Genomic DNA, 15,275 nt, shown 5'->3' with positions numbered 1-15,275 from the left:
ACATTGAACTTAGACAAACTATGTACCTCTCTATTATTTCTAGTATGTCCTTTCAAATCTTAATAAAGACTTTTCTAAATTCTGCTGTAAGGTGAAGACTGGGCCCCTACTAAATATCTTCTTGTACTAAAAACATTCTAAAAATGAACACTGTCTTTCTGCTATAAGATGGTCCACACACCATATTCTCTCTGGGGATCCTTTCTCAATATACTGTACTAAACATAACAATTTGTTCCTCTACTTTTTTTAGTTCAATACATATATAATTTTTGTATTATACATACAATACATAATATAATGAACAAACGTGAATTGAGTCTGCTCAAGTCTCAGGTCCTTCACTTAGGGTCTCATGGCCTCAGTAAACACATACTACCAATAAGATAAATTTTTGTTGATTAGAAATGTGTCTTGCTATAAGGAACAGAGTACTTAATTAACAGCTTAACAAATATAGGTTAATTTTTCTCACCGGCAACCTTTGCAACTGTTGATTCAGCTGCTCTATATTGCCAGCAGGAATACAACCTCTTTCATTGTTTCTTCTCCATCATCTGTAGTGAACTGGAGTTTGTCCTCATTTTTCTTTCCTGGTCACAAGACGGCTGCTTGCTTCTACAGATTTCACATCAGTATTCAAGACACTAGCTGTGGCTCTGTTCCCTTATCAAGAAACAAACTTTTCAAGACTCCAACTCACTCTTGTTGGCAGATTTTCAGTTAGATACTATTGTCTAGAATTTAGTTACATAGCCAACCCTAACTGCAGAGAGGCTGCAAAATAAGGGAATACGGTTGTTGAAATTGGCTTAGAACACTAATTTTCCATCACATAGGAAGGTGACATGAAAGGGAAAGTGAACAGTGTGTAGGCTCCCAACAGTATAGACCACAATAGTATTTATTCTACAGAGTTATTATGATAATTATATGAGAATGTATAATTATCTGTCACAAACTGTGTTTTTAATGATTTTTAGGGCCATGATTTTAGCTATAGTTGTTTACATGCCTTAATCGATCATATTGTAGTCTGCTTAAGGGTAGGAGCTGTATTTAATTCATTTATGCATATCTGATACCTCACACTATTTAGAACAATGACGATGAAAGCCAAATATTGGCAATTATAGCTTTTACATATAAACATTTCTTTTTTCTTTTCTGTCTTTTAATTTGTATTAACTACCACTTTATATCAATCATTAATATTTGCTGTAAAATTTATAATTATACTGTAAACTTCGTGAGGCTTAGCACTATGGGTATTCTAGTTAACTCTTTAAATTATCAGTGTTCTTTCTGTTTCAAAAAAAAAGGCAAACAAATTGGCTAAGTATATCTCAAGATCTTGCAGAATTTACACTTGACATCTGTAAACAAAAGATCAATTTGCTTAACTTGATTCCCCAACATTATATCAGTTTTATCTTCAGGAAGACAAAGCCTCTGGTTTCCTCCTGGCCTCACAGAGAGTTCACTGACTTATTCCCTTTTTCAAAGAGGTTCATCCTATGCACTTTCTCTGATCGTTAAAGAAATACACATTTTTGTGACACAGAGTGTGAGGAATTAATTACAAGTAAGAATTACATTTTTATTGGATATAGGCCAGGTGACTAAGAGCTACAATTTTTAAACATTCCTAACTAAGAATAAATCAAAGTAGATGATATTATCAAAGACATAACCTTCCTGCAATCAGAGGAGGAGAATGAAAGGGATTTGCTAAGGAAAGGAACTGGCAAAGTTCGTCAAGTCATAATACAGTACACACCTCATAGTCAAGAGTCCTTCCGAGAAAATTAATAAAAATTGTTAGAGACTTCTAAATTCCCTTCTCTTTTTAATCTGTGAAATTTATTATTATGTAAACTGTGAGGACATAAATTTTTCTTTATTGCATGGCAGAGAGTAGGAACTCAATAAAAATTATTGAAGTATTAATAAAATTCAAATGTGGGAAAATCTAACTAAAACTGAGAGAAAAACTCCCACTTCTAGAGGACAATGCAACTTAGTTTTTAGATCTTGAATTATGCACACCCAAACAATATGCCAAAGTCTTTGTACACTGTTGCTTGTAAACTTCTCCATCTCGGGGAATTCTGCCAAACGTATTTAGTGATACAACTATATCGACATCCAGAGAACATACTTTCCATCTTTCCTCTTCTCCAAGTTTAGGTAATCACCAGTAATCATTAGAAATCTGGTACACACAAAAGACAATTAATAAATGCAAACTAGCGAACTGATGGTAAACAATATAAAGGTAGAAAATCAATGCAAAGAGGCTCAAAATCTCTATGTCTTAAAAAAAAAATGTGATCTTCACATATATCAATTCAGAATAAGTACGTATCAAAAGAAGACGTGACATTTCAGATAATTACTGAATTAGAGGTTCTCACTCTTGGTTCTGACCATAGAGTTCATTTAGATTGAACCCCAAACCCCTGCTACTCCATGGAATGCTTAAAACTTGTGTCAATCCCTGAAAATTGGACACATAGCCTCTGGCCAAACACTACACTTGAAATTTAATGATGGTCAAAACCGGTATTATTAAAAAGTCTGAATATGTACATTTCAGGCAAGACTTAATTACTAGAGTCCGAAGTCTAAATGTCAGAGAAGGCAAAATCCAACAAACCCAAGACCTAATGCTCTCTGAGAATGTTACACATCTCATTCCACCTCCCTAGATATTTCTTTCTCATTGGAGAATTGAAGAGTTTAATCAACCTGCTTTTAAAATCCCTTAGTTCCATGATGTGTGATCTGCGAAAAATGAAGAAAACTGAAAACTGAGAAAGAAACTTTTCACTTAGGAGACTATGAGTCATATTAACCTACAAAGTTCACATTTTTAACAACATTTATTAGCAAAAATTTTAACACTGACATTTGTAGACCTCTAAATCTCTAGAACAAAGCTTCAAACACAATTTACATAGTTATATTTGACCCCAAAGTAAACACTTTCTACACTTGTTCAATTTAATTTTAATTAATCATTAATTATCACCAACAACCTGGGTAGGTGAGAGCCCCGTACACACAGAGGCAATTCATATATACCAATTAGTAAACTAGCAATATCTATCAGAGAAGTGAAGAGTTTACTACTGAAAAGAGATTCCAAATTCCCCATGGAAAGCCTATATGTAACACATCATGTGAGGCAGTCCACACCCACATTGTGAGACTCTCATATCAGCCTTTCCAACTCACTGTTTCTCTAGCTAGAATAGCTTCCTATTAGTTCATAATTTTATTACTACTAGCATTGACCTTTCTGAATTGTTTTCACTTGACTCTCTGTGATAAAGGTAGAAGATAAACACCTGCCAGGATCTCTCTCACTAGAGACTTTTTCTTATTTTTGGAGGTCTGGATTTCCCTAAGTCAGAGTCAATTATGTCTAGGTTATATTTAAGCATTTTATTATGTCAATATTTGTGACTAGTTATCTAGAAATTCCTTGAACACAAACATGGCTTTCCATATTCAAATCTTAGTGAAGCACACTTCTTTTTTATTTACAGGATTAATATTTCAGAGAAGTGAAAGAATTAAAAAAATGGTCAGAATAATTAGAAGATATTTCTCTCCAACCTTTAATATTGTGCTTTGTTTGCTTCTTTTAATACATACCTTTACAGTGCTGCATCACTGAAATAAATTCTGAATATGTTTACATTCTTTGCATGTTGATTAAAGCTCAGTTCATGTTGGTATAGAGTGACTATTATTTCCTTAAGGAAAATAGTGGACAGGACAAAGATACTCTTATCCTTATATAAATTCTATTCAATATGTATCTCTCTCTCTCTCTCTCTCTCTCTCTCTCTATATATATATATATATATACAATATATATCCATATATGTAATATATATATATATCCTAGTTTTAATTGCTTTCAAATAAAGATTTTGAATAAGCTTATTTAAATCTTAAAAGCAATAATACAAAACAATTAATGCATTTGTGTGCATGTGATCTTTTGTTGGGATCCTGCTTTAAAGTCAGTCACTGCTGGAGCAGTCAAAGCTGATTAATTACTGAGTCCAGGAGGTCACAGGGCATTGAGGTGACTAAGACCCCGGGATATTTTTGGGATAGCTTCAATAATATAATGAATACAATTTTCATATTTTTTTCCATAACTTGTAAATAAAATTACAAAGAAATTAGCCTCTGGTATTCTCAAACATATGAAAGCATATTTGATTTTAATTTGATAACCCAGAAATGCTTCCAAAATGCTTCATAGCCACCCCACAAAGTAGAGCATTTTCTTGATCTATGAAAAAATACTAAGTTTTCCCATGGATAAAAATAATATGAGTAATATCCATATAGTAAACATTTAGAATGGACATTCCTGAAGGAGGCCTATTCATTTTTCATTCTTACTTTTGCCTCAGCCAATGACCATTTCATCCTCAACTCCATATTTGCATTACCATTAATAAGCATATTATTAATTGATTTGAACATATATAGAACAGTAGTTCAACTGTTTAAAGTATTACTTTGCTAATTTTGAAGTGGTTATATATTCAAGATCATGAAAAAAGTACCTATGCTTTTAGCCTACATGCCACTGAGTCAGACTTCTTCATTGCATACTGCTTTGGCAATTGAATGAAAATTATGGATCCTCTCTTGTGAATATATGTGCATTTTCTCCTTGGGGAAAAAATAAGTAGCAATACACATACACATTCTATCACGTAAACCCATACATATACCATCTACATGGAGTATCTTGGTAATTCCTGACCCCCTAAGATCCAACCGTAGACCCAAGTTTTACAACCTCTCATATAGGGAGACATTTATGTTTCTATTTCTTTTAGCAGAAAGCTAGACATCTAGTTTTTTAAAAGAAATAGCAATCTGTTGTAATTTGTGTTCTCCAGAAGCTAACAATGATGTTTGGGTGTAAGATGCTCATTAGGTGTTTATTGCATAAAGAGTATGGAAGCAGGATCAAACGGAAGTCGAACTGTGATGCATAATCAATCAAGCCTTGGGCAACCACGAAAAGACCTCTGGAGTGAATATTACCTGCCAGGGAGGTCCTGAGACAGACCAAAATGACTGGGACGTTATGCCTCTGTCTCTTTCAATTGCTGTATGCAAGTTGCCCTGAGAAGTACATAACGTCAAGTGAAGTGAATTATCCTGAGGAGCTGACACCTAGCTACTGTCTTCTCATCAAACTCCCCACTTTCGGACAACAACTACTTTCTTGAAGAGGGATATGGCCAGTTTACTCTTTGTGCCATTGAGATCCATTTTTCTCTGTACATTGAACAGCTGATTCTTCAGGATTCTAGTGATCCTCTTTTCCTAAGGGAAAACAGGAAAGTTACAGAAAGTACTATTATACCTGTGACTAGAGTTGTTCTCAGTGCTTCAACGGACACTTACCTTTTCCCTCCTCTACTCTCTATTCTAGGTCATTCTCACAGTCAGCCACAACCTTTTCAGTTCCTTATCCCCAAGGGATTTAAATCCCTGTCCGCCACATCCTTCCCAACCTGAAATGGTTACACCTCTTTATTTATAATCAAAACTGGACGTAGACATACCAAGAGGCAGCCAAGTGAATCAGCTGGGTTTCACATGTATTCCTGTTTTCCTCTACTGTGAATTACAGTCCTGCTTCCTCCTGATTATCAAGATCGATTACTCTTGCTATGAAATGTTTCTTATTTTTGTGTGCTAGTTTTTTGATACAAAATGCTCAGGTGACAGCTGTAACTCATAATTTAAAGTAACACTTATGATAACCTCTAGAAAAATTGTTCTCCCAGTAGGGAATTGAGGTTTCAGGGATGGGAAGCATAACGTTCCCAAATGGCTCATTTGAGAATTATGGACTGTAGGACACTATTTCCTACACCTGTTGCTTCCAGGATCAATATATTCTCTCTATTGGGGAAACAATGACATACAAAGGTCTTTAATATAGTGTGCAGTGTCATACCACTCTTGTAAAGTACTACCTCTGAGCTGGTAGTTCAGCTGTGACTTCAATAAGCTATTGCAGTCTTCTGTCAGGTCAGCTGATTTGGGGTGATGCAATGTGTGATGGCATATGACCACTGGATCTCACCATCATGGGTTCTCTCACATATCTCCTTTGCTTCAAAATACCTGCCTGATCTGAAGCAATATAATTTGGAATCTCATGCTAATGGATCAAATATCTAATAAACCCTCAGATATTAGTGCTATCTAAAAACCCTAAAGACTCATGAGCAATTGTATCTACTCCTAGGAAAGAAAACCTCTGGCTCTTCCAGAGCTGATAAAGACCTATGTAATCAACTTGGCACCAAGTGATCAGTCACATCAAGGAAAAGTTCTGTAATAGAGGTTCAACGTTGGCTCTGTGGCTAGTAGGTTAGACATTTGACAGCATCAGTAGCTAAATCAGCTTCAGTAATAGCGGTCCATGCTGCTAGGCCAGTGCACAGCCCAATCTCTACCACTGTTCAATTGGTTCCTTTTTCCATTGTGCTGTCACCTGACTGCCCACTGATAGTGTGGCTGAAATCACTCAGCCAGGTGATTGTGTTTACAGAGATATTTAGTGCCTCTTTCATGGTAGAGGCATGCTCTCTGATGGACATTGCCATATGATACAAAGATCTTTATACTTTATGCTCGTGTCCATATGTCTAGCCATATGATAATTTTCTATACTTCCTTGTCTATGACCTTCAAGTCTTTTTTGCTTAGCTCCCTGACCAGCCAGACAAGCTATTTGCCTTTCCATGAGCATACTCTAAACTTGGGCCAGTTCTCTTTCCTCATAAGGTAGACAAACAGATGCACTGCTCATTGGGAAGCTTTTTCCTCACCACTGTCTTTCAAGGCCATTCTAATTGTGGATATATTTTTTTCAGCTAGCATGCATATGAAGAAAGATGATTTATTCGTAAAATAAACTCAGGCTTTTTCTTCCTCCAGGTAGATACATGGGATCCCCCATAAGTTATAGGCATAGGTTGATGAAGGGTATTAGTAAAAGAGTAGTGAGTCCCATGGGGGTCTGGGCTGCCTGCTCATATAGTTTGCTGGGAATCCTCTGGTCCTATTCATGCTCAATCTCAGATGTGTCACTTCTATCTTACAGTGGTTTGTTACCCAGCTACAAAATCTTATGATTTGGTGAGTCTAAGAGGAATCAGTTCATGATGGATAGTTCTGGGCACATGGCAGTACATGACTCAAAATGAGGTTAGAGATGAAAATAGCTGCCAGGTCATACAGAGTGTCATAAGTCGTGGAAAAGTATTTACTATCTTGGAAATTTGACTAGGTAACTAAAAGAATGGATCCCTTTGTGGTGGCGCAGTACGAAAGTGATATTAAAAAACAACCAAATAGAACAGTAGCTAGATCTAGTCACCACAGGAAAGTGAATGCATAGACAACATTGAGAATGAAAGATACCATGAAACAGAAGGCTTGTGACACAAGAAGGAGATAGAGTTAGTAGTCAGTCCCTAAACCTACCCTGTGTCCTTTAATATTTGTAGTTCCAATTCTAATTGACATGTGCTTTTATCAGGATAAATGTAGGCTTTCCTGCTCTAATGTGAACAAATGTTTAAAGATGTACAAGTCCACGGGCTTCCCTGGTGGCGCAGTGGTTGAGAGTCCGCCTGCCGATGCAGGGGACGCGGGTTCATGACCCGGTCCGGGAAGATCCCACGTGCCACGGAGCGGCTGGGCCCGTGAGCCATGGCCCCTGGGCCTGCGCATCCGGAGCCTGTGCTCCGCAATGGGAGAGGCCACAACAGTGAGAGGCCCGCGTACCACACACACAGACACAAAAAAGATGTACAAGTACAATCCAGGAGGGAGAATTCCAACATTTAGACAGCTAGTGCAGAGAGGAGGGATCAGCAGGAAAGACTGAAAATAAAGTCATAGAGATAAAAATGTGTTATAAAAGCCAAGAGAAAAAAATTTTCTTAAAATAAAAAAAGATTTAAATTAAAGGTATACTTTCTTAAAGCATTCAAACGAGAGGGTGGAGGGAGTCTAAAAAGTTTAACATCACCCGGGGAGGGGGAGCTTCTAGAGGTGGAAGATACTAAAGAAGACAATTTACACTGTAGCCAGAAAGCTGAACACCTTCAACATCCAACCAGCAAGAAGCGACCATGGATTTTTAAAATGCAGTGAAAAGAAATTTTATATGCATTCTAAAATTAATCTATTGTCTGGTATGAGAGTGGAGTCAATGGAAGAGACAACATCAAACATTTAATCATGAATTCTGTGCCAGGCATTTTTCATAGCATAGAGTGTAAGAGCACAGAATCCAAAGCCAGACTGCTTGGATTCAAAGCCTAGTTCTCTCAGTAACCACTGTGCCATCTTGGGCAATTTAAATATTCTCTCAATTTTCTTAATATAAACTGGGAATAAAAGCAATATTCGCTGCATAGAGTTGTGAGATTTAAATGTGCTCCATAAGTAATTCATAACTGTTATTTCTATATTATGTAATCTTTACAGTAACTCTCTGAGATGAGTAGTATCCATTTAATGGTGAGAGGAAAAAAGCTCAGGAAAGCGACTTCTGAAAGATCTACCACTGATATATGACCGAGCAATGATTCAAGTCTAGGTCTTCTTACAAAGCTTGAGTGTTCCCATTCTGATTTGCAGTCTCTGAAGGACAGCATTTATCCAAGCCATACAGACACGTAACGTGGATACATTATCCATGAGACTTATATGTTAACAGGTCTTTCATCCAAGAAAGGCTACCAAAACCTTCTCTAAAATGCAGTTACAAATAGAGTCAAATAAAATATTTTCTAAGCAACTACTATGTGTACAGCTGCATTAGAGTCTGGGTGAAGATGATACAAGGTGATAATTAAACGTGGTTTAAATTAGGGATTAAATTTCAGGAGTTCAAGGATTAAATTTCAAAGAAAAACAAATATGGAGGAGAGATGTTCACTTCAATGATATCATTGTGATAAATTCATTGTCATCCATAGTCTGTCCCAGAGTCCTTCAAAGTTTGGACATAAAACTTTTGTAGCACCTCCACAGTAGTTCGGTTCTCAAGGGCAAACTAGAAGTGATCAGGTCCTGGAAATAGAGAAAGCATCCCAATGCTCAAGGAAGACTTCTCTAAAGGATTAAATTTGCACCAAACTGCTGTTTAGCAGTAGAACAAGAATAAGGGAGAGAAAATGTTAGTGTTACGAATTTTATATTATCCTCTAACAATGCCCATTCTTTAACAGCAGGAAGTTACTTTAAAGCTTTACTAAAGAATTGGATGACTAAATAGAATGCATATATTTTTGTCTTGTGTTTATATTTTATATGTCAAGAGATTTTAAGAAAAGCGCTCTTATGATGAAAGAGTTCAGGCATAAGCAAATAAATAAACCTTGCTTGCATTTCCATCTCAGACATTGAAGAACTTGGAGTGATTCGTGTGGATCGTCCTTGCCTGCCCAAGAGAGATCATGGTTCCCTTTCAGAACAGTTGGAAGATCATTTATGAAGCATTTCTTTTAGAAAGTCAACAATATATGAAAGTTAAATAATTATCATTAAGAGAATGCAGAGGAGATGACACCCTTGTGAAAAGAGGAATGTCAGAAATCTCATCCCTCTAATGACATTTGGTTGAGAATTAAGTACAGAGGGGAGCCCAAGCAAAAAAGTAAATAAATAAAATTTTGAAAATAAAAGTCATTAATTTTTTATAAAATTTTAATGATCTTGCTTGCTAAATGCAAGAACCACAGTAGAAATTTTGACATAATTTTAAAAAATAAGAGCCTGTCATCAAAGTCTTACCAGGTGACCGGCTGTTTCTGTCAGGGCAGTAAAAAGTAGGAGACATAGACATACATTCATATGTTCATGCTTCATCCATCATTATTAAAATCAAACACACACACACACACATACACACGGAGTCCACATTATTTTCATCATGGCGACAAGAATTAAAGAACTATTTAAGTCTGAGTATTTTCACTTTGGGTGCATGGTGTGTGAAAAGAAGGTGGCTCATAATGGACTGAAATGTACTGAATGCTATCCAAAATCCTGTGCATTTCAGATATATTACCTCAATTTTCATACGTAAGGAATATGGTAGGTTCTGTAGAGAGACACCGAGGTCAGACTGGTTCCACCTAAAACACAAGATTTAATTAAACATGACATTATTTGAATTTGTGGTAGAGATAAATCCATAAATTAAAGTCTCAGCTGTGGAAAAGCATTCTGAAATGTTTCTCAACTGTTTTTCCGTTTTAACTAAATAATAATTTCCTAGAGAAACCAGATTTCCATCAGTGGCCAGAAAGAAGAAAACAAATCATGAAGTATACAAGTATCAAAAGTTTTAAAGCCTGCTTTTGGATTGCATCTAAGTAATTATTTTCACGTTTTTAATAAATTTAAATAGGTAATATGACAAGAACCTATTTTTCAAATGACTTTCCTATTTCATTAACCCTGCTATTTGCGAAATAAGATAAAGATGAGCTAGATATCATTTAAATTATTTTTTTAAGGAACTGCTTATATTTTCTTCTAATATTCATGGATCCGGTTAAATTAAGTGCTCTCTTTGTTTTTGGAATACAAATTGCTATCTTTGCATCTCCAAGGAAGCATCAATAAGAAACTTTGGCAAAGATATGCTCAGGAAAATTCAAAACACTTAAAGTTGACTGTTAGCCAAATTTAAATCACTATGTAATTAACATTAATTTGAAAAATTGTATGGCGTTAAAATATACCTATATATATGATTTCTCTGACATCCTTAAATGTCACTACTATGTGAAACAAGTAATATTGGTTTCTTTTCTCCTCTGACTTGGTTATATAATGAATGAAAGGGAGCTATAATTTTTGTGCACAATTATGAAATTTCAGTGTCTTTAAAGGTGTTTTTCATATAATAAACTATAGAGGATTTTATTCAATAACATCAGAATGAGTAGTGTGGCAGTTAATAGAAGAAGTCAGTTGATAAGATTCAGAACAGATCAGAACAATCTGAGAGGAAATTAAGAAAACCTTCTCATTTATAATAGAAACACAAAGAATGAAATACTTAGGAATAAACTTAAAGGAGACAAAAGACTTGTACACTAAAAACTATAAAACATTGCTTCAAGAATTAAGGAAGGACTTCCCTGGTGGCGCAGTGGTTAAGAATCTGGCTGCCAATGCAGGGGACACGGGTTCGATCCCTGGTCCAGGAAGATCCCACATGCAACAGAGCAACTAAGCCCGTGCACCACAACTACTGAGCCTGTGCTCTAGAGCCTGTGTGCCACAACTACTGAACTGTGAGCCACAACAAGAGAAGTCACAGCAATGAGAAGCCTACGCACCGCAATGAAGAGTAGCCTCCACCCACTGCAACTAGAGAAAGTCCACGCACAGCAACAAAGACCCAACGCAGCCAAATATAAATAAATAAATAAAATTTAAAAAAAAGAATTAAGGAAGACAAACAGATAGGAAGACATTTTACGTTCATGGATTGGAAAACTTCACATTCTTAAAATAGCCATTCTACCCAAAACATCTACAGGTTCAATGCAATCCCTAGCAAAATCCCAATATGGCGCTGGAAAAACTGTATATCCATATGTAAAAGAATAAAATTAAACCCTTATATAACACTATACAAAAAAAATCAATTCAAAATGGATTAAAGATTTGAATGTAAGACTTGAAATTATAAATTCCTAGCAGAAAAGATGGGTAAAACTTCATGACATTGATCTTGGTAATAATTTATTGGTTATGAAACCAAGAGCATAGACAATAAAAGCAAAAATAGGCAAGTGGGAGTACATCAAGCTGAAGCATTTCTACATATCAAAGGAAACAATCAACGTAGTAAAAAGGCAACATATAGAATGGGAAAATATTTGTAAACCATATATATGATAAGGAGTTAATCCAAAATATATGAGGAACTCATACAACTCTATATAAAAAAATACAACTTGATTTTTTAAATGGACAAAGGACTTGAATAGACATATCTCCAAAGAAGATATACAAATGGCCAACAGGTACGTGGAAAAGTGTTCAACACCACTAATAACAAGGGAAATACAAACAACAAATCAAAAATACAGTCAGTTTTCACCTCACACCTATTAGGATGACCATTATGAAAAACAAACAAACAAACAAAACACACACACAGAATAACACATGTTGGCAAGAATGTGAGGAAATTGGAACCCTTGTGCACTATTGGTGGGATTGTAAAATGGTGTAGCTGCTATGGAAAATAGTTCCTAAAAAAATTTTTTTTAATTGCAGTATAGTTGATTTACAGTGTTGTGTTAGTTTCAGGTGCACAGCAAAGTGGTGAACCACTTTTTCAGATTATTTTCTGTTATAGGTTATTACAAGATATTGAATATAGTTGTCTGTGCTATACGGTAGGTATATATAATGAGGATATCCAAAATGTAAGATGATATACCAGTGAAAGACATTCTTGGTAGAAATGTAAAGCTTAATCCTGAGTCTAGAACACATATTGGAGCTCTTGCCTCTCATAATATGTACTTGAAATAATCAAATATATTAACTTAGAGTACATTCCTTCTCATCTTCCAGGAAGTTCTTACTTCCCTCCTCAATCTCCCTCTTCAATAGGAGTAGCTTAGCTTTTATCATTTTATGTGTTAGAGTTCCAAGTAAGGTCCAAGTAAGATTTCCTTTGATGAAGAAAAAAGTCCGTATTTTAAAAAATGACTGAAAATTAGTGGATTCTAGTACCTTCTTTTACAGATGAGACATATAAAGTCCAGCTAGGCTTAACGACTCGTTGAAGGTCATGTAACTAGTGAGGAAAGGTTGATCCTTGACTCAGAATCTCCACTCTTGCCAATATTCTCTCTGTATGTATGTGATTTTATCTCTATGAATCAAAGTAAGACAAAACAATTGGAAAGTCATTATTATTAAGATAATATAAGACATTATAACAGGTAGTAAGAATGAAAAGTAAGACCCATATCCTTTCTCAAGGAGTTCCCATCAATATAATCTAATTGAGTTTGCTTAGTGTTTTGAAAAAGATATGAATGCACAATTACTTACAAAATAATATGAACTGTTTATAGTATGTTTTCTGAAGCATATATAAAGTGATCCGGGAATAAGGGTCAGAGATAATTATTTCTACCAGAAAAGGGATATTCAGGAAATTTTTCAAAGAAGAAAAATTTGAAATTTAACATTTGAAAAGAAAACAGATGTTTAACAGGAAGATTAGGACAGAAGCCCATTCCATGCAAAAGAAACATGAACAAACATATGTACTATTCTCATCACTACATTATGGTGTCTACCAGGGGCTAGGAACTCTATTGTTGCTTTGAATTCTCACGACCACCCAGTAAAGTAAATGTTGATTTTCCTCAGTCCATAAGTGAACAAACTGAAGTTCAGATAGGGTTAAGGGAGAGAAAATCTACTCCGAATGATACATAGAAGATCCAATTTGGATACAAGATACCCCAGAAAAGTTTGCTTTTTTTTTTTCCTAGCTGTATTTCCTAGGTCTAGGTTCATATAGAGAGACAGCAGCTTTTTTTTTTTTTTTTTTCTAGTACATGACAGGCAAAGTCATGACAGGGGAAATCACTAAGTATACAGAGAAAGTTAATGAGCAGAAGTGCTATCAAAGCTGTTGCACTCATGTCTGCATACTCTTGCGAGGTCCATTACTCCTCCAGGACAGAGCTGGGCATTGCTTCTCATCGCCTCCCTATCATTAATTTTGAACCAGGAGGAACAGGAAAAAGATGACTTCCAGCAAAAATAAGCAGAAGGGAGAAATTGAACAGAAATTATTTATATAAGTTAGAATAATTCTAAGAACTTCTATAACTATTAGCAGTGGTGCAATTAAAAAGAAACAGGAAAAAAGAGATTACAGATTTATCTATCAATATACACAATTTTGCTATACTGGAAGTTGGAAAGTTAACTTCTAAAATGTAAGATTAACTGCAGAGTCTACTATGGGCTAGGAATTCTATTGTTGCCTTAAATTCTCACACACCCTGTAAAGTAAATGTTGTTTTTCCTTGATCTGTAAATGAACAAACTGAAGCTCAGATGGGGTTAAAGGAGAAAAAGAGTTACGTGTTTATTCATCCAACATACAGTTTTGAGTACTTACGAGTTCCATGCATCAGTGTAGTTTCTGGGGATAAAATTGTGAACAAAACACACAAGCAAGCATGTGAGGGTATGTGTGTGGTGGTGGTGGTGGAGAATACAATAAATGAAATAAGTATGCAAAATTTAGTATTTAGGTGATGTTAGGAGCTGTGAAAAAGAAATGCATAAGAAAATAGGAAGTATCAGAATGTTTAGGGTAGAAATGATTTTAAGATTTTGAGCAAGGGAATGAAGGAGGATGTGAGAGAAAGAGTAAGAAGAGAGAAAACTAAAAGGTAATGGAGGGCTTCCCTGGTGGTGCAGTGGTTAAGAACCTGCGTGCCAATGCAGGGGACACGGGTTCGAGCCCTAGTCGGGGAAGATCCCACATGTCGCAGAGCAACTAAGCCGGTGCGCCACAACTACTGAGCCTGCGCTCTAGAGCCCATGAGCCACGACTACTGAAGCCCGCACACCTAGAGCTGGTGCTCCACAAGAGAAGTCACCACAATGAGAAGCCCGCGCACCGCAACGAAGAGTAGCCCCTGCTCGCCACAACTAGAGAAAGCGTGCGCACAGCAACGAAGACCCAATGCAACCAAAAATAATTAATTAATTAATTTTAAAAAATCATATTAAAAAAAAGGTAATGGAATCAGTTCATGTAGTGTTCTTTAGGCCATTATGCCATTATAGTGATTTTATTCCTCAAATAAAATTAATTGATTGTGAGTGAAAATTATATTTTTTTCAATAAAAGCATATTTATTCTGGCCAGGAAAAAAACATAGATGATGATAGATAGATATAGAGACATAGACAGTGGCATAAGAAAGTAAATCACAATCTTAACACGTTAGATGTGCATGATAATAGCAGAAAATTTCACCCTTTTTTTTTTTTTTTTCTTGCGGTACGCGGGCCTCTCACTGTTGTGGCCTCTCCCGTTGCGGAGCACAGGCTCCGGACGCACAGGCTCAGCGGCCATGGCTCACGGGCCCAGCCGCTCCGCGGCACGCGGGATCCTCCCGGACCGGGGC

The sequence above is a fragment of the Grampus griseus genome, assembly GCF_964374135.1.
Source record: "Grampus griseus genome assembly, chromosome: 8".
In the NCBI taxonomy this organism is placed as follows: domain Eukaryota; kingdom Metazoa; phylum Chordata; class Mammalia; order Artiodactyla; family Delphinidae; genus Grampus; species Grampus griseus.
Note: the sequence above shows the minus strand (reverse complement) of the source record.